The following is an 18,553-nucleotide window of genomic DNA, read 5'->3' as shown; positions in this document are numbered from 1 at the left end:
TCAAGTGTCCATTGTAAGCCTATTTTTCCTACTCTAAGAAAAGTGTCAATGAAAAATTTATTTTATGTTCTTGCTATTAAGACTACAGAACAGTACTTAGCCTAATTCCTTGGGCGAATAGCAAGACTTACTGCATTAAGGGGGGGAAAGAGACTTCACAGAGTAGAAGAATTTAGAATTATAATGGCGACATTGAAAGACAACATTTTTTTTCCTCCTTCCTTAGCACTTAAGAAGTTTCTTGTCAGGCTTTTAGAAAGCTTCTGATTAAATAATAAAGTAGACTAGCCAGTGTAGATCAAAGGGTATTTAAGGGATATGATATCCTTTTCCTTCACAACAAGCATCAGAATAGTCCAAAGGGAAAGGAACCTTGAAAACATTTTCCTCATAAAGTACTCTGAAGTGGACATCAGGGCATTATATGGCCGCACTTTTAAGACCATACCTATCCAAACACTGTGATCCTGCCAAGAATAATGTGTAAAAAACAAAGGAGATTTTTTAAAAACTGGAATAAGTAGGAAAAAGTACTTTGGACATTCTTTAAAAATGAATCACCACCTTAGACAAGATCTAGATTTTTACTACCTAAGGCACAGAACAAGTTATTTAACTTTTAGCTAACATTACATTGTGGAACAATTAGTAAAAATAATACAGAGTGTAAGATTAAAAACCTGGGTTTTCAGGTCTCAACGGAAGGTTAGACTGGCACAGATTACAATTGGTTCAGAATAGAAGTCACATCAAACTCATACAATCTCCTGGAAACTCATTATTTAAAGAAGTTCTACCATTCAAACAAGTTTACAAAAGCAAGACCCATGATCTTCCTCCCCATCAATTCATCCAACACTTGTTACCCATGTATGTTTATCAAAAAGCCCCTCTAAGGACGCTACTAAATTTCTTCTGAAAAACCTTATGACTACATCAATTGAAAGAATATTTCTAAACATCCTTCTGGTCTTGAGGAACTTTAAAACAGCAAACCTGTGACTGTTTCATGATTCAGAGAAATTAGCCCTTTTAACTCATTAGCTAGGATCAGCAAACCTTTCTTGGGCATCTACTATGTGCCAGGAGCTCTCTATAATTGAGAAGTTCATAGTCTATGGATGAGACAGGAGATCTGGATGGAGCAGACAGATGAATGACTAACACCTTAGTTACAGTCAACATGGAAATGAAGAAAAAAAGTAGAGCAAAGACACGTAGATGAAGATTTTTAAAGCAATAAAGGATATAAAACAAGAGCTTATGGAAGTACATATTGCCACAACATATGTGAGGATTTTTGTGGAGACTATGCTTCCAGTTGGCAAGATTCAAGGTATCTACGAAGCCACGTATAGTTTGAACTTTGATCACTGTGGTACTGTCTTCTCTACTTGCTGCATCTGAATACAAGATGGTACCAGGGAGGTATGGCCACCAATAAATTGCTCATGAGTTCCTATTTTTGGAAAACAGGTCTCTTCCTCATCTGCTGAAATCTATGATGTTTCATTAAGAGTCTCTGTAACTATAGGCTTAAGCAGAACTTGACTTATCAGCATCAGGTAATCAACTCCTTTGGGCTGAAAAATGGTAGTATTAGCTTTTACAAGGTTCTTATTATGTGCCAGGCATGCATCATGCCATTTCATTTTCATAAAAACCATTGAGATAATGTACTCCACTGTGCAGATGAAGACGAGGCTTACAGATTTCAATATCATGCCCACGGCCACATGGATTCTGAGTGGCAGACCATGTCTTAGAAGTGACACAGGGTTGGAATTTAAGCCTTAGCCCTTAACCACTCTCCTACTCAGCTTCTTCACACTCTTCATCATACTTTGAATTCACATACCCAAGAAACTACATAGTAAAGGCATTTACCTATCAAGAAAACAATATAATATTTTTCCTGGTTGTTTGGTTGTTCATGAATTGCCCTAAATTTATAAGGCACTTCTGTATTAAACAAAATTACCCAGATTTGTTGAGGTTTGTTTAAAATGCTAATGGGCAAAAGAAGACCAGAATAGGAAGCATTTTTCCCCCAATACTTTGGACTCGCTTTCATTCTTACAGAGTATCTTTTGACACTAAGTTCATGGAACCAACATTCCTTCACATCTTCAAAGCACTTCAGAGTGTATGAGACCACCTATGGACCTAATGGAAATGGGAAGGATGACAGTAACTCCAAAGTGTCTGAGAACAGTTAACATTAAAAACAAAACAAAACAAAACAAAAACAACTTGCCTCACATATACCAAAAGATGTACCATATAAAAATACAAAGCTTCTTGTCATCAACAGCTGTGATCACTTTAGAATGAACCAATACATTGTGTGCTAAAGCAACACCATCGATCAAGAAGCCAGTTTCTGGCAGAGCACTATTTGTAGTTACCTTTGCTTTCTCTGGGAGACTGAAGAGGGTATGTAAACACTAACACCTCGTGAATGCACTTTAACTTCCATTTAGCTATAGCTTTACTCAGCATGACTACAGATAAAGATGGCAGTAAACAATTATTGGAGCTTAATGAACATTTTAAAAAAATAAGTACCGAGGCCCCCCTCTACTTGTAGGTTTTGAAATCATTGCTTATTTTCAGGGACACCATTTAATTTAATTGTATGATTCTTCTGCACTCAGTTGATTTCCCTTCTCAAATCGCAGCCTCATGTTGTTCTTTGTTATTTGTCAGAACCTGGTGAGTTGTTTTGAATAGAACAGTTTTCCCCCTCCTGTAGGATGATGTTACTGCATAAGAACGCTGCAGTGGTTTTTATAGAAAACTTGAGAACTAAGAACCCTGGCCTGCTAGCCTGGCATTAGCTACTTTGTGTATCTTAACACATACATTGTATTAGTGAATATTCAAAGAAATGAAGATTGATGGCTCAGCTGTCTTACTTTTTCTGTATGTGATTAGAGAAAATGCACGTTCGTACACACACACACGACATACAGTTCTGCATCAATATGTGGGTTCATAAACTTGCATGGAGATAAAAGATTGTTCAAGCAATAACTCTTCCTAACTAGCATGGTGGTAGGAGGTAGTAAATTTCAGAGTCCCAGGATTTGAGAATGAAATAGACCACAGCCTCTAAAGTTGGTAAGAACAGATATGTGGCACCAATGTTTTGTCAAATGCCAGAAAAAAAATTGGTCCGTGTGTTTTCTTTGGTATACCTGTTAGAGATTCCTCATTTCCCTCTTAGGCAAAGCAGTTTCAAGCTCCTGTGGATGATATAATACGCCAGATTCTCACTGCAGTAATAAGAACTGGAGTTCAAACATGGTTTTCAATATCCTGAACATAAGAAAAACTAAGATAAATTTTATTTTTTATGTACCTGTGCTTATAATACTGTGTATACACATAGACCAGAAGTTCGGTACAAAGGAAAAGTAAGGAGAGATGTTTATCTCCTTCCCTTTGCCCTCCAGAGCCTAAAAGATTTAGAATTTAATGTAAGACAGAGTGTATAAACTTGATTTTTAAATTGTTCTCAGATAAAGAGCAATGATTAACTGTATTAAAAAATAAAAAGTAGTAACATGAGAAAAGAGTAAAATTATAAAAAGCCTATAAAATATATAAAAAGCATATACAATTGTATACCAAAAACATATAATAGCAACACCATTTGGTGTTAGGGAACATTTGGGAAGCAGTTTTATCTTTTCCAGTAAGTCCAATGTAATGGTGGAAATAATGATCCTTACACTGTGAAGAAAAGCCTAAACTGATTTCTATTTGCTTAACAAAGCAGAATGATACGTTCTATACTTTGTGTCCCTGAAAGCAAGTAATATTTAAAAAAACTGGCCATTAAGGCTATAAACTTCATCTATTTGGAAAATTGGTTTATTTAATGCAGATTATTTCCCAATTGTTCTAGACAAAGTATTACTATAGCATTGTCATGCATTTAATAATATGGAATAAAAGTCTTTAAGATCACTTTATAATCTTATTATACTTTTCTATAAAATGAATATAATTCTATTTCAATTCCAGAATAGGTAACTAAAAAATGCAATCATTTATTTTGCTTGTTTCCTAAGAAATGTCAGGTTAAAAGAAATAAATGTGGTTGTTTTGAATACTCAATTATTTTGGACATTTTCCTTTTATATATTGTAAGTCATTCTGCTCTTATTTCTATTTTATAGAAACCAGAATTTCAGGAAAGGGACATATCCAGTGATAATACAACCTAAAACTTACACATGTGATTTTAAGATGACAACAGTTATTTGTAGATTTTAGACTACGTTCCATACTGCTAGACTGAGTCAAACATATTTGCCCTAAAATCTTTTCCAAGCTCACAATATGGTCTCTAGTTTTGAGTGATGACAAAGACAGACTGGTAATCAGAAAGCAGGAAATTAATTTTTGAAAAATCATTAAAGATTTCTTTGGAATCTGATATAACACCATTTCTTCAAGTCCACTAACTGCGTATCCTTCAATGATTTGTTCTATTTTACTCTATTTACTCTTCTACTTTACAATTTTGATTTGAACTGCATTGACACAAAGCACATTTTCCTACATATGTTTAAATATCCAGCCCATGAACCTACTATGTCCGTGCTGCTGAGATTTGTATGGAAGTAGTATGCTCAAGCTAATGCAAAAGAGACTTCAAAGTTTTGACTGAATTTGCATAGAGACATAAATTATCCAGGATATTCAAAGCCATAAATTTGCTGCAGGACATACATAGCTCTCTCGTGGCTTACGGAAGCACAATTCTCTTTATTTCACACTTGTCTGTTACCAGGTTTTCTCCAAGAACCTTTACAGGGTTTCTTCTTTGGCCCATACTGTTTTTATTTCGATATTCAGAATGTGCTACCTGATACTGGTTGCGCTTAAAAGTTAACAGTATTGGACTGCCTCAATGAATTTATGCTGGGCCCTTCCCTTCTCACTGTGCTCTGCCTAGAACACACACAGAGGTTAGTAGACAAACTGTGGGCATGACCTGAGGTAAAAGTAAAATGAAAATTTCTGTGTTTCAGAATTGTTCAATTAAATATGGTTAACCATAAGAAAGATTTTATTTGGCTATGTATGTATATAACATATATGTATTATAATAGACACTAGAGACATAATATATAATAGATAACATATACAAAATGCATCTACACATATTTATTTCATGATATATAACTTTATACATACACACATATTTATATATATGCAAAACAAAAGTCTACAAATATGTTGTTTGGGCCAGAGGACAGCATATTCCATTCAACATAAGAAGGAAATTCTTTAAAATCTACCCTTTTAGTTGCAGTCATTACTGAAAGTTTCAAAAGAGAAAGAGTTTAGAAGAAAATAGCAGTTTTTGCATTTATAAAAAACTCACACAAAATATGAATTCCTTTTCCCAAATTAACCTCAGAATGCAGGATAAATGTCATAATGTCCCCACAAAGTGATAAAGGCTAAGAATCAGGCCCTAAGTGACTACCACAAAGGCATTTCATAAATATTTGAAATAATTGTCCTTCACTGTTTAAAACAGCTATCCTCCTGTTTTGGTCTACCCTCTACCCACCCCACCCCCCATTTTTAAATAAAAGATATTGTTGCCAAACTACTAAGCCTTAATCATTATAATAAAATTAACGCCCTCTTTTCAGTGCAAAGAAAGTAATTAAGTTTATCTAAATATGTATTAGCTCTTTGTATGTAAGCTTCATAGAATTCATTTTAAAATCTTATGCAAATAAAAAAGCATAAAGCAGTAATTTCATGACTAAACATTATTTTGTCTCTTCATCTTTCCAACATAAATTTTCATACACATACAACCTGTAATATAGACAGATGCACGCTTGATGCAAATTAGGTAACATTTTTTCCCCCATCAACATTTTAACTGCTGAGTTGATACATTTAAAATTTTTAATGACAAGGATAAACGTCTGATCATGCTGCTTTAATTAAGTTTATTTAAAAATATGTTTTGGAAATAAAAAAAATATTATGAACAATAAAGTGAGTACACATTTGTTTGGTACAGGTCAGACTTTACTATGATGTAATCACACATTTTACAAAAGTGTGATATTTAGTGCATGGAAAAAGAGGACTTTTGTCCTGCCTGTGACATTTATGAGAATCACTTTACAATCCAGACTTAACTGAAAGGAAAAGTCATAGGAAGTTGAACATGTTGAGTTCAAAATAGCATTGTCTAAAAAGTCCCAAAGAAAATTAGTTACAACTAGAAAAATTACAGAAGCATTTAAAAAATATAACCCCCAAATAAGCAATAAATATAGAACGAACACCATCAAAACCGAAACCCTCTCTTAAAATGAAATGAAAATACAACTTATTAAAACTGTCCTTATGATGTCTTGTGGGATAGGAACAAAAGAATTACATTATTTAATTGGAGACACCTCACGAGAATCTTGGGCTATGAACCCAGGTCTAATTTAAAATACATTTTTTAAAAATGGGAAAATTCCGTTAAAGTTGTAAGTCTTGATATTTATTTATCTAGATGTCTCAACCCAGACATCTCTCTGCCATCAAAAACTTTCCAAAAAATAAAATTATTTAGAAGCCCCAATTCAGTGTTTTCCTCACATGAAATTATCCCATTGGAACAAAACACCCATGTTTCCAATTGAAAAAAAAAAACAACCACAACATTAAGACGATTTAATAAACTACTTAAGGGAAGCTGAATACCGAGAACGCCTTGCCAATTTCCACAATGAATTAAAATAGCCAGTCCTCATCAGTGTCTTTTATAGAGATAAAATTAGGCGCATCATGAAATCTGTCACCGTACCTGCGTGCACTTTAAACGACTACGGCACACGCTGTAAAATCTTCCCTCTGAGAAATAAAGCACACTTCATTTAACTGCTGCAAAACACTGCTGCAGAGAAGCCCCGTGCATTTTTTTCGGCCAACTGATCCAGCCTTCCACCAGCCCTGTGACCTTTGAACTCCCTTCTGCCCCCCTCCACTCCCCCACCCTCGCTTCTGCAGTCAAAGCCTCAGAGCTGGTCTCATTTGCATAAGGCTCAGGCAGCCCTCCAGCAGCTGAAACGGAATGCTGGGTAAGGAAGTGTGGAACCGCAGTTGTGCCTAATACCTGAATCACCAGAGGGATGGAACAGGCGATGGGGAGTGGGCACGGACTTCCCTGGGCTGCCAGCATCACAGACCCCGTATCTATTAATGGATAAGTGTTTTTAACTCTTTGTTTTAGAGTCCTGCTTTTCCCCCCTCCCCACCAAAAGAAGCTGTCAGCAGCAACTATGGTAACCAAGGAAACCCAAATAGTCAAATACTTCATTTAAATACATGTGGAAAACCAATTTAAAAATTTCATTAACTTCTCTTGTTTTTGAAACATAGCTATTTTCTTTCCCATTGGCATACATATTGCCGGCATAATTAGGGACATGGGGTATTTTGTCTTGTGGAGGTGGTGGTGGTTTAAACAGCATTTTACAAGCATAAATATCTTTTAGTTACTGTACACATACACGAAGTCACTATAGTAAATCTATAAAATGTTAAATGTGCCCTAGTGTCTTAAAGACGATCATCCTAAATGGTGTCCGAGAAATTAATTGTTAAGAATTTAGCTCCCAAGATGCCTTTCAAACAATACAGCAGTAAAAATGTAGAGCAAAGTTAAACTAGGTATTGAAATTTAAAGATTCATGTAGCAGTAATGCTTGTCTGTCTTTGGCAAGGATGTTCAGTGTTGTGCTATTATTTGCTAGAGTTATTTCTTCCCTTGTCTTCCTACACACAGCAATCTCGCTATTTCAAACATAAACTTCTCTACTGCTCATAAACCCAAGAAGTGGTTATTTTCTAGATACAGAAGGTCATGTGTGTGCATATTTTTATAAATATACATGAAGACACACATTCTTTTCTAAATGGTGAGTCAATGGAAATATGCATCATCACAAAATTAACCCATTCTTTTTTTGAAAATTAAGCTAATTTGTTTTTCTCCATTAGTGAGTGAATGATATGTATAAAATAAAAGGTTTTATGAAGTATTTTCCACTTATCAAAAGATACATAAATTGAAAAATAAAAGGCACACAACCAACATAGATATATATTACTGTAGTTAAATATAAAATGCATTGTTCTAACAGTAGCATTATTAACGTTTTAAAATTCTCTTATTTAAAATTTTTTCACTTAAATAACTAAACATGCCAAACCTTCCTCTTATACTGTACAGAAAGGCATCAATAAAAATCTGAATGATACATCATCAATTTATAAGACATGTGAACTATTATAATACAGGATTTTTTTTAACACTGGAAAAATAAATCTGAAGCTTTTTATTGGAGCAATTTATTAGTAGCATTCTGATTTATATTATCTGCATATATAGAAGATTAGAAATCATCGGATGCATTTTTTTCTTACTCATCAATTTTTAAATAGGATAAATAACTTTTCGGTTTACTATAATCATATAAACATTTCTCTAACACATCTGACTACAGCAACAATTTAATCACACTGGGTCAATTCATGTGCATCCTTCATATTACACACTGCAAATACCTTGCAAAGTTTTTGTTTAAGGGAAAACACACACTAGCCCATCCTAATTTAAATCCAATCTAACGCAAGGAAGTGTTGGAGTCATTTATAAAATCACTGACCTGTTCAAATAGCTGTAGTCTTAGTCCTTGCACTCTTTATTCATTAGAATCCAAAATAAATTGATTATCATTTTATAATATGTGTCAGCATCACCGAAGGCACTGTTCTTCCTGGTTCAGCGGAATCTTCTTAAATTTGCCAGCCCTGTGTTTTATTGCTGGTACCGTATGCTTTATTGTTCAGCGACAAGAGCCTCACTCTGCACAAAGACTCATTACCTACTGCTCGCTGCACGGCATCAGCCTCACTGAGGCTGCCTATATGTGATCACATGGGAGTTTTGTCTGAGAAAGCCAGGCATGCCACTGACTTCACTGTGTCTATGGATATTTTTATCAGCTGAGGTCTGCTAGGAGGAAGGAATAACAGATTATGAAGCTGCTCTAAGTCATTAATGCAGCCCGACTTATGGAAATCCTTTCACAAGATTTTTTTTATTATTATTATTATGGAAAATGTTAGAGCAGGCATTCAAAAGAAGTTAACTAGATTTTATTTGAATAAGAGGCTGAATAATAATTTAAGGAAAGAGAACTAACAAAAAGCGGTTTTCTACCTTCTGCTTTCTGAAAGTACTTTTGTATAAATGTTAGTAAAGAGCCTTGCTCAACTGAATGATTTGACAGTGTGTTTTAACCTTTAGATTGCTGGGGTTTCTTTTTCTTGGAGGAGGTTATTTTCTAAAAGGATAAGTGGCTGTTTCCCTCAAAATCTCCTCAGTAGAAAATCTCAATCCCTGATAGATACTATATGTGAATAAAAATAGAGTTATTCTAATTACTTTTGATAAAGTAGATAAGAGGGTGAGTCTCTTATTGATGTATATAAATGAGGAAGGTGATTAATTTATCTTCTCAAAAGATGACACATTCCTAGAACAGCTGACTTAAAAGAACAATGAAGATTTCAATTTAAAGATCTAAAGGACATGTGTTTCATATTAATTCTTAAAATGCAGTAACTTATTCTAGACAGCTAACCTCAATAAAGCATATGGTTTACCTTATCTGATTTCAGTGTTAACAAGTAGTTTCAGAGCTCTTTAACATTTACAGGAATTTTCTTCTCTATACCCACATGTGTGTATGTACATACGTGTCTCCACATGTACATACATATATCATCAGATTGGCATTTTTTAAATGTTTCAATAATTAAATAATTGCCCCAAATCATTTCTTCACATTCAAAAATGGATTGTGGATCTCCAAATGAAAAAGCTACTTAGTTACTGGAACTTGATGAAAAAAATTGATTTCTTATCTCTTTAATAATCTGTCTACATTGAATTGGTAATTAAAAGCTTGTTGCTTGTTAATCTCAGTTGAAATTTTATGACAAATACATGCAAAGTGCAACAAAGAGCACAGACAGAAAAGGCAGAAGCACCATAAATGACGACCAGAAAATAAATTTTCTGTATAGACATACAGTACATTTTAATAGTGTTTGTAAATAATTTAGTAATCTTAAAAATAGTAAACATATATACCTGTTTAAGCCTTCCATTAATAAGAAATTATTTTCTGGAAACAATTACAACTTAAAATTTTTGGTGTCAATTGAAATTTTTTAAAAATAATTTTAAGCCAGACTAAGTAACTGTAGCTAAATAGCCCAGTCCCTGAATACAATGACCTAACATGGTTCTTTACAATACATTTTTGTTGGGCTAACATTGATTTAGAATGTCTTATGACTTAAATAAATGCCTTTTGGTGGACTTTTCCTAACATTGAGAACTATTCACATATGTTTTAAATGCCACCATTTTAATGCATTTGTTCCAAAATGCTCATGTTCATTTTTTTCCTCTGCACACAAGAGCTACGCTAAAGCTACAAAACCTTGGGGGCATTAAAGGGAAAAGGGAAACAGAGTGCTCATGTATTATAGCATGCCTCTAGGTTTTTAAAGATATGCACATTCTAGTTAATATCCTTGATGACGTCATCATGTTAATGTACAAGGAAATAAACAAAAGGCAGCCATTTTTCTTTTACTGCATCACTTCAAAAACAGTGAAATAAAATGGTTGCCAAATGGAAGGAAAGAATCAGCAGAAAACCAAATTACTTCCAAATTCTTGAAAGAGGGAGGGCAAGGGGTGTGAAATTGGAAATAAAAACTACATGTATGTAAAGTTTGAATGAATGGAGGTAATGAAATAATTTACAGTAAGGAAAATAAATAAACATAAGGAATATAGAAATAGCTAGCAATTAAAACAAATACCAGTAAAATAAGGAATGTCCCATAGAAAGACTATAGTCTATAAACTTAGTATATATTAAATATAAAGGCCCATTAAGTCCATTATTTTTTTTTTTAAAAAAAAGCTATTTAAAGGTGGATGACAGAGCTAGAAAGATCTAGAAAAGGACAGAATGATCATGAAATAGTAATAACCTTTCCAGGTTGCTATTGTCTTAAATGACCTTGGTCATTTGGGGAATTACTCTAGCATCTCCTGCTTTAGTTTTTAAGTCTGCAAAACAGGAACAGCAAAGTCTTTGGAAAGCATGTCATGGAGATACACGGCAATATTTTTATAGTTTAGTTCTCTAAATTGGCTTTGACCAAGAATTGTCAACTAACATTAATAAAATAAGAAGATGAGGTAAAATCCTGATGATTGTTTAAAAGAATTTTTAAACACGTTATCCTAATAACAGAGACAAACAGGACTTTTGGAAGCAGGAAGTGATTTTTTTTTCTAATAAATGCAGAGAAAAATAGAAATAAATTTAGTAACTAATTTAAGACAACACTCATAAAATTGTCTCAGGATTAAAACAAATTACAAAATATACCCATCTTTCCAATCAAAATTCTGGAACTCACTGTCAGTGACATGACAAGGGAATTACAGCAGAGCATCTGATTCTCGCATTACACAATGAACAATGGTGTCTCTGCTTATATAACAGTCTCATCAGCCAAGAATTCTTAAAATTTGAAATTAACAGAGAAACACAAGATCAGAACTTAAAGGAGCAAATCCCATCCAAGATTAAAAAGATGTTTTAATTTACTTTGTTACACTAAAGACTGTGAATTGAAAAAAGATACGTGTTTCTTACTATTGACTCTATTAGTTGGTTTTTTCTCTAATGGGAAAGACACATCCTAGAATCATTTCTTCTGCCCCTCCCCCGCCCTTTTCTACAAAATAACCAAAGCTTATCGGAAGTAACCCAAAATGGGTGCTATCCAGCTCATGCAGTAACTGGGGCAGAAACATACTAATTGGATGATCCTTTGAGCATTCTACTACATAAAGGAAGACAGAGGAAAATTACTTACACTATCACCTGTGTTTCCTGTAATTGTATTAAGTGGCATATATATACCAGCACTTCCTGTTGGATTTACCCTTGATCAGGAGGGATTTTCTTGCTACATTTCACCTCCCTTATAACACATTCAAAGAAGTCAATAAGTTGCCCATGTCAGCCTCAAAATCCAAGACTAATTCAATTCAATTCAACAAAACTTTATTGAGAGGTTACTATGAATGAAGCTTTGAAACAGTTGCTAGGGATATAAAAAATGAAATATACACTGTTCCTAAGAAGATTATAGCCTTTCTAGCTAATAAATAAATAAATAAGTAGAAATAAATTGCTGAGCATGTTATGGACGGGTAGTAAAGTATAGACATGTTTTTAAAAGTTTGAATATTTTATTGACTTAACATGCATTTTATGTATAATCAATACAATTTCTACATTTTCAGTATTGTTTCCTAAAATCAGAAAATCATTATTGTAATTAAAAATCATCTATCAAATACACACACACATACCTGATGGCTGCAAATTCTATGCTATACTTGTCATCAGGAGATGGGATCTTATTTCACTCACCTTTATTGTAAGCTAGTATTAATGATTTGCTTAAACAAGAGAGACTGCAAAATCGATGTTTTGAAGAGTCTGAGGCTAAGTGCTAAAAAATGTTGCCATTTCCACCTGAACCTCTTGGAACGCTCACTCCAGGAGCCTTGACTGCCACATAAAATGACTGACTACCACAAGACAGCCAGGGTGAAGCCGCCTATAGGTTCTCGGGTCATAGCCCCAACTGAGCCCAACATTTTAGCCATTCTGATGCCTGACACATGTATAAAGTGCTATCTTGGACCTTTGGAACCTATCCATCCACCAAATGGACACCAAAAAAAAAAAAAAAAAAAAAAAAGATCCTAGTTGTCACTATGTGGAAGAGAATCACTTAGCTGAGCTTTTCTCAAATTTTTGTCCTCCGGAATTCGTAAGATATAATAAAATGGTTGCTGTTTTAAGTCACTAAGTGTTGTGGTAGTTACTTGGCAATTACTAACTAGAACATATTGACATGTATGGCAGAGACAATACAATAACCTAAAGTACATGAAACTGCAAGCTGATATACATATTCAATGAAAGCAAGGAATTTCATTCAATAAAATGAATGCACTGAATGGGTTTATTAAAGGAAATACAACTTGGGAGAGTGAAAAAAGAGAGGTAAAAACATTCAAGGAGTATTCAAAGCAAAGAAGAACTCAGTTATCTGAGAAGACTGTGCTGAAGGAAAGGGATTTCTGAACGAATAGGAGATCAACTGCTTAACTAGCCCAGAGAAGAGGAATTCCCATTTGCAAGATGGTTCTTGGGAAAAAGCCCAGAAACAAGAGGAAGAGCTTAACTGTGAGAGGAATTTTGAGGAAATTTGGATGACAGACAAGTGATGGGAGGTTGAAAGGGAAACAAGAAGTCTAATGATCCTTCTGGGAGGGCTCTGAAGCTTGAGATGAGGAGATTTTGCAACATGGCTGCTTAGAAGTCTCCAAGACATAAGAAAAGAGGTGTGGTCTACATGGCTAAGAATGCAACTCCAACTATTGGAAAGTGGCTAGACCATGGGGCTCTGAGGCAGCAGCAGGGAGGCTGATGAAGAGGAAATGGGAAGAAATGATGAGCATCTGAACTAAAGGTACTGAGTGAGGAATGAGAAGAAAGGGATTCATCCTGAAGAAAGACAGAATTTCAAATATGTTGGGTGAACCAGTCTCTGATCTTCTTACAGTGTGAAAGTCAGCAGTTCAACCAATCAGTTACCAGTGACCTATGGCAACTAGAGAACATTAAACCGGTTTATGTTTGTTAGACAGATTTACTAATTTCACAGGTATTTTCTCTTGTATTGGGCTCAGTTTGTCAACCTTTAGATATTGTGAAAAATTGTTCCTATCAAACATTGTTAATGTTCTGTTTGGGAGGCTGCAAAAGACTGAAGCAGCAGGACTTTCCCTAAATAAACTATGTAGAAGACAGCACTTAGGTTTCTTCCTGTTGTCTGATTCCTAAGACAGGAAAATACTGTAGGGAAAAGACAAATACACCCCAGTTCTGCAAAGATTATAAAAAATATATATATTTTGGAGAATGGGAACTAAAACAACACACACACACACACACACACACACACACACATAAGCCTGTGGGGAGTTTTATCCTTTTGAATCATCATTCTATCTGGATATTAGGATACCAAAGGGGAAGTTAAGTGGCTAGTGAATGGCCACTCAGAATTAGGCAGGTAAAATGGCAGGAATAGCTCTGTAATTGCTGCTGCTGCACATACAATATGTACATAAATCACGGGAACATGGCTGGAAAGAAGTCTTTATGCAAAGTGACCCAGAGAAGAAAGTATCCAGATTTCCCCCCTGCCCTTCAATCTCTTTATCACCACAAAGGCATTTAAAAACAGCATTTATCAAGAGAAAAGAGTAAATGAAGCAAACCTCCTCCCTGAGAACACAAAGAATACATTTATTTCTTAGTAACCATCAAAGTTAATTACAATGATTTCTTCTTATGCTGAATTAGATGTCTAACCTGGGACAAAAAATATGGAATCAAACAGCATACACAAAAACCAAACATGAACTGAGCAGGTAAAAAAAGAAAAAAGAATAATTTAATAGGACCTGCAGCTTTTCCTTTTCAATGGGAAGCTCGCACCATAATTGAAAGGGCTGCATTTGGGGTAAGGTACACAAAAAGGTTTTCTATATTTTATTTTATCCAAAGAATCAGCTGATGGATGGAATTTACTACAACTTGTATAACAGAGTCATATAGAGACAGCTTTGGCATATTATTTATGTGAGTTTGTCCATTCGTTCATTCATTCATTCATTCATACAGTTTTTCATTGCACACTCACTGAGTACTCTATGCTCAGAACCTTGTTCAGGGCTCTTGATAGTTGAAACAGATGAATGAGTCACAGTCTACAAACTAAGTGGCTCTCCATCTAGAGACATAAAAAGTTATTGTCTAATGGGGTAAGTTCTGTAATTGAATAGTAAGAACATCAAGGCAGGAGTGATTAATACTATATAAAAATAGCTAAAAGTTATTAAGCACTTACTAAGACCTAAGTGCTTTACTGTGTATGTATTAATTAACTCAGGACCACTGCAAAAACCTATGAAATAGCTACTTTCACCATCTCTACTTCATGGATGACCATTGAGGCCCAGACTGGTTAAATGACTTGCCAATGTGACAATCAGTATCCCAACTCAGGAGTATGGCTTTAATGCAATGCAGCTCTTCTGGGAGCATGCTTCCTAAGGCAATCAGGGTGGTCTTCACAGAAGGGGTGACATGGGAAATAAATCTTAAAAGATGTGCAGAAGTTCTTTTGTGGAAAAGGAGAAGTGTATTCTAGGCAGCAGGGTTGGAGTATATAGATTCTGAGGCATGACTAATAATACATATGAAGGAAACTAAAAATTTCACCATGAGAATGATAAGGTTATTTGATCTTCATGGGATTATGCATTTGGGATGCTGGAGTGTTTGGAACTCACCTTGGTGTCAGTTTGTACTCACAGGGATGTTTAAATGTCTTGCTTGTGATTTATTAGGTAACTCTGGAGAATGAATTGGCGAGAGGGGCTAGAAGAAGGGAGGCGAAATGAGACTGCTGTAACATCCCAGAAAATAGTTACAAAGCTCTAAATGAAGACAGTGGCACCCCTGGGAACGGAGAGAAACATATTGAGAAAGTAAATCAACAGATATTTTAGCTGGAAGTGAGGAAGAACCCTGAATCCAGGAATTTCAATATGGGAGACAGCACAGATGAAGACACCACTAGCCATGGTTTGAAATAGCGAAAAAAGTTCAGATGTGAAGCCATTCTGCAGTAAACACGGAAAGTCTACCATGCACCAGGCAAGAGTATGAAGTTTTAAGGATACAAAGATGCCATTTTGGCCCCTGAGTGCTCAATGCCTGTCAGAGGAGCTCACAGACAAAACCTGTTACCTAAATACACAACTCCCTCTATCGCAGATAACTTGTGAAGGTGTAGCATTTCTCTCTGTGAACTGATTAAAGGTTAAAAAAGAACAAAGACTGACTTTTCCACAATAAAACTTTAACTCTGGAATACCATCAATTGAACTTAATTGTGGTGGTCATACATTAAAAAAAAAAAAAACAACACCAAAACTATATAAAAGTGTTTAGTGCAGACGAAAATCACAATCCAGATCACAAAATCCACTTCCATGCTTTCTAGTAATCATACAACATGAAGAAATACAAGAAATAAATTAGATTTCTCCTTTAGGCAAATGTTTTAACGAGCTTAATCCCGTGGCTTGCTATTAATGCTAGTGACTGGCTTCTTTGAAATGAGGCATGCGTTCTCTTTCTTGTTCATATAGTCAGCTTCCTATTTAGTATTCATTATTCATGTCTATTTTTATCAAAGAGCACGATTACATGAAACCATGATCCAAGCATGTTTGGCTCCAATTTTTATCTGTGGAGGGAAGAAAATTAAACACCCTTACTATACTGGAATATGATTGTTATGGACATATGTGTTCCTAGTATATACATGTCCCATTGTATTTGAAGGTGGTGCCACTTAATTTGGGTGGTCAAGCTAAAGGACAGACATTCTTTTCACACCTGTTTTAGTTTAGAATAGCAACATGCCAGTGGGGGTGGGGAGCCCATCAGTCTGGTATATAAACTGGGAAAAACAAGTTTTGGTCATAGTCTTAAGAAACTCTATCTAGGGGGCGCCTGGGTGGCTCAGTGGGTTAAAGCCTCTGCCTTCGGCTCAGGTCATGATCCCAGGGTCCTGGGATCCAGCCCCGCATCGGACTCTTTGCTCAGTGGGGAGCCTGCTTTATCCTCTCTCTCTCTGCCTGCCTCTCTGCCTACTTGTGATTTCTGTCTGTCAAATAAATAAATAAAATCTTAAAAAAAAAAAAAACAACTCTATCTAGATATTCTAAGAATTTCCTATGTCACTAGCAAACCATGTTGGATTAAGAATAAAAAGAGGTATAGACACATTTTATTTGAATATTACGATCCGTGATAACTTTAGTTGACAACCATAGATACTGTAGCAATTGCTACTCTTCAGAGGGCATAGCCTGCCTGGGATCTTTGCCTCTTTAATTACTGATAGTTATCTATGGAACACGCAATTATGATGGCTGAGAAAAAGAATGGAGCGTCCTATTGCTACTGTTTTCCAGCCAGTCACAGGGAGGTGACTCTAACCTTGTCTGTGTATGTTTGTTACATTGTATTTATATAGTGTGTCTCTGACCTAGAAAGCTGATGGGGACATTACTCCACTAGCAACCTAGTCTAATTTACTGTGTTCTGCGGTCACTACAGAGCCAGGTGGCAGCAATAAATTTATGGGTTCATGGACTACAGAAAGAATAAGGCTTTTAAAGACAAAGATATTTCAAGATAGCATACTTAGAATAATTAAAACTTGAGATCATCTATATGTACTAAATATAGATTAATGTGGTGGAATTTGAGACAGCTCCTAAAATTAGTATCATTATGACTATAGAAAAACAATAAAAATGTGTACAAAATTAGTGAAAATTTTTACCAAAAATACTACCAAATACTATTATGACTAAGATGTATGGAAAAAGACTGGAGGGGAACTAAAGGTCTTAGGGGAGTATGTGTGACTACAAAGCAATACACACACTTTGAGCTCAATATTTTAAATATTATATAAGTATAAAATAATTGGAAAAATAGAATCAAAATCATAAAAATAGTTATTTCTTGGATGTTAGGTAATAGGTGATTTTGATTTTTTATTTTGGCTGTTTGAACATTTCACGAGTGTTCTTTTTTTTCTGTTACTAGTAATACAACGTAAAATGTAATAATATTAGAATTGTTGTACTGAATTTAATTATGCTAGAATTAGTTCAATAATAAGAAAAGCATTTCAAAATAAGAATATTGTTCAAATGATTTCAACTGCTGTATGTTTAAGCTTTTAGATAGTGGGGAAATTGAACTCTGTCTCCATATTTTACCCTCAGGCTGGAGTTGGTGCTTGATGCTATCCTGTCTATGAGGCTCCCTTAAGACATGATTACTTTTGATTGATGAACAGATAGCTTTCCAGCACTTTCTTTGAGCAACCACACACTGTATTTTTTCTCAGTTCACTGTGGAGGCACTGTGAGGAGGTTCCAATATCTACTCCCACCCTCTAAGTGGCAAGGTACCCAGGGGGTGACTGCAGGTGTCAGTGTCAGTGAGTAATCTTACTTCTGACCCAGCTGCGGAGCCCTACATTGGGGTGAGTTACTTTACTTGCTTGGAGAAAAGAGATTATATTATAACAAAAAGAGTAAGGGCACTAGAGGAACCTGATACATGTTTAAAATGGAAAAAGAGCTTGAGAATTAAAAAAAAAAAAAATCTGTAGCAGGACTTTATGTAGCTCCAGTAGAAGTTTAACAACAGAAGAAGGAGAAGGCCGGGAGTGA

The 18,553-nt window shown here is 35.1% G+C and overlaps 1 protein-coding gene across 3 annotated transcripts in view; it reads right to left on the bottom strand.

Moving 5' to 3' along the window:
• CSRNP3 (cysteine and serine rich nuclear protein 3) overlaps positions 1-18,553 on the bottom strand; it is a 208,670-nt gene that overhangs the window by 88,928 nt on the left and 101,189 nt on the right. Inside the window, exon 1 of one of the 3 annotated variants that reach the window (XM_044242250.1) lies at positions 8,709-8,907. The exons of the other annotated variants lie outside the window; for them this stretch is intronic. The gene's annotated coding sequence lies outside the window, so the exon portion shown is untranslated. Of the gene's footprint in view, positions 1-8,708; positions 8,908-18,553 lie in introns of those variants that run through there. 3 annotated transcript variants of the gene reach the window in all.

The sequence above is a fragment of the Neovison vison genome, chromosome 3 (assembly GCF_020171115.1).
Source record: "Neovison vison isolate M4711 chromosome 3, ASM_NN_V1, whole genome shotgun sequence".
In the NCBI taxonomy this organism is placed as follows: Eukaryota; Metazoa; Chordata; class Mammalia; order Carnivora; family Mustelidae; genus Neogale; species Neogale vison.
This window is presented reverse-complemented; position numbering and strand designations above follow the sequence as displayed.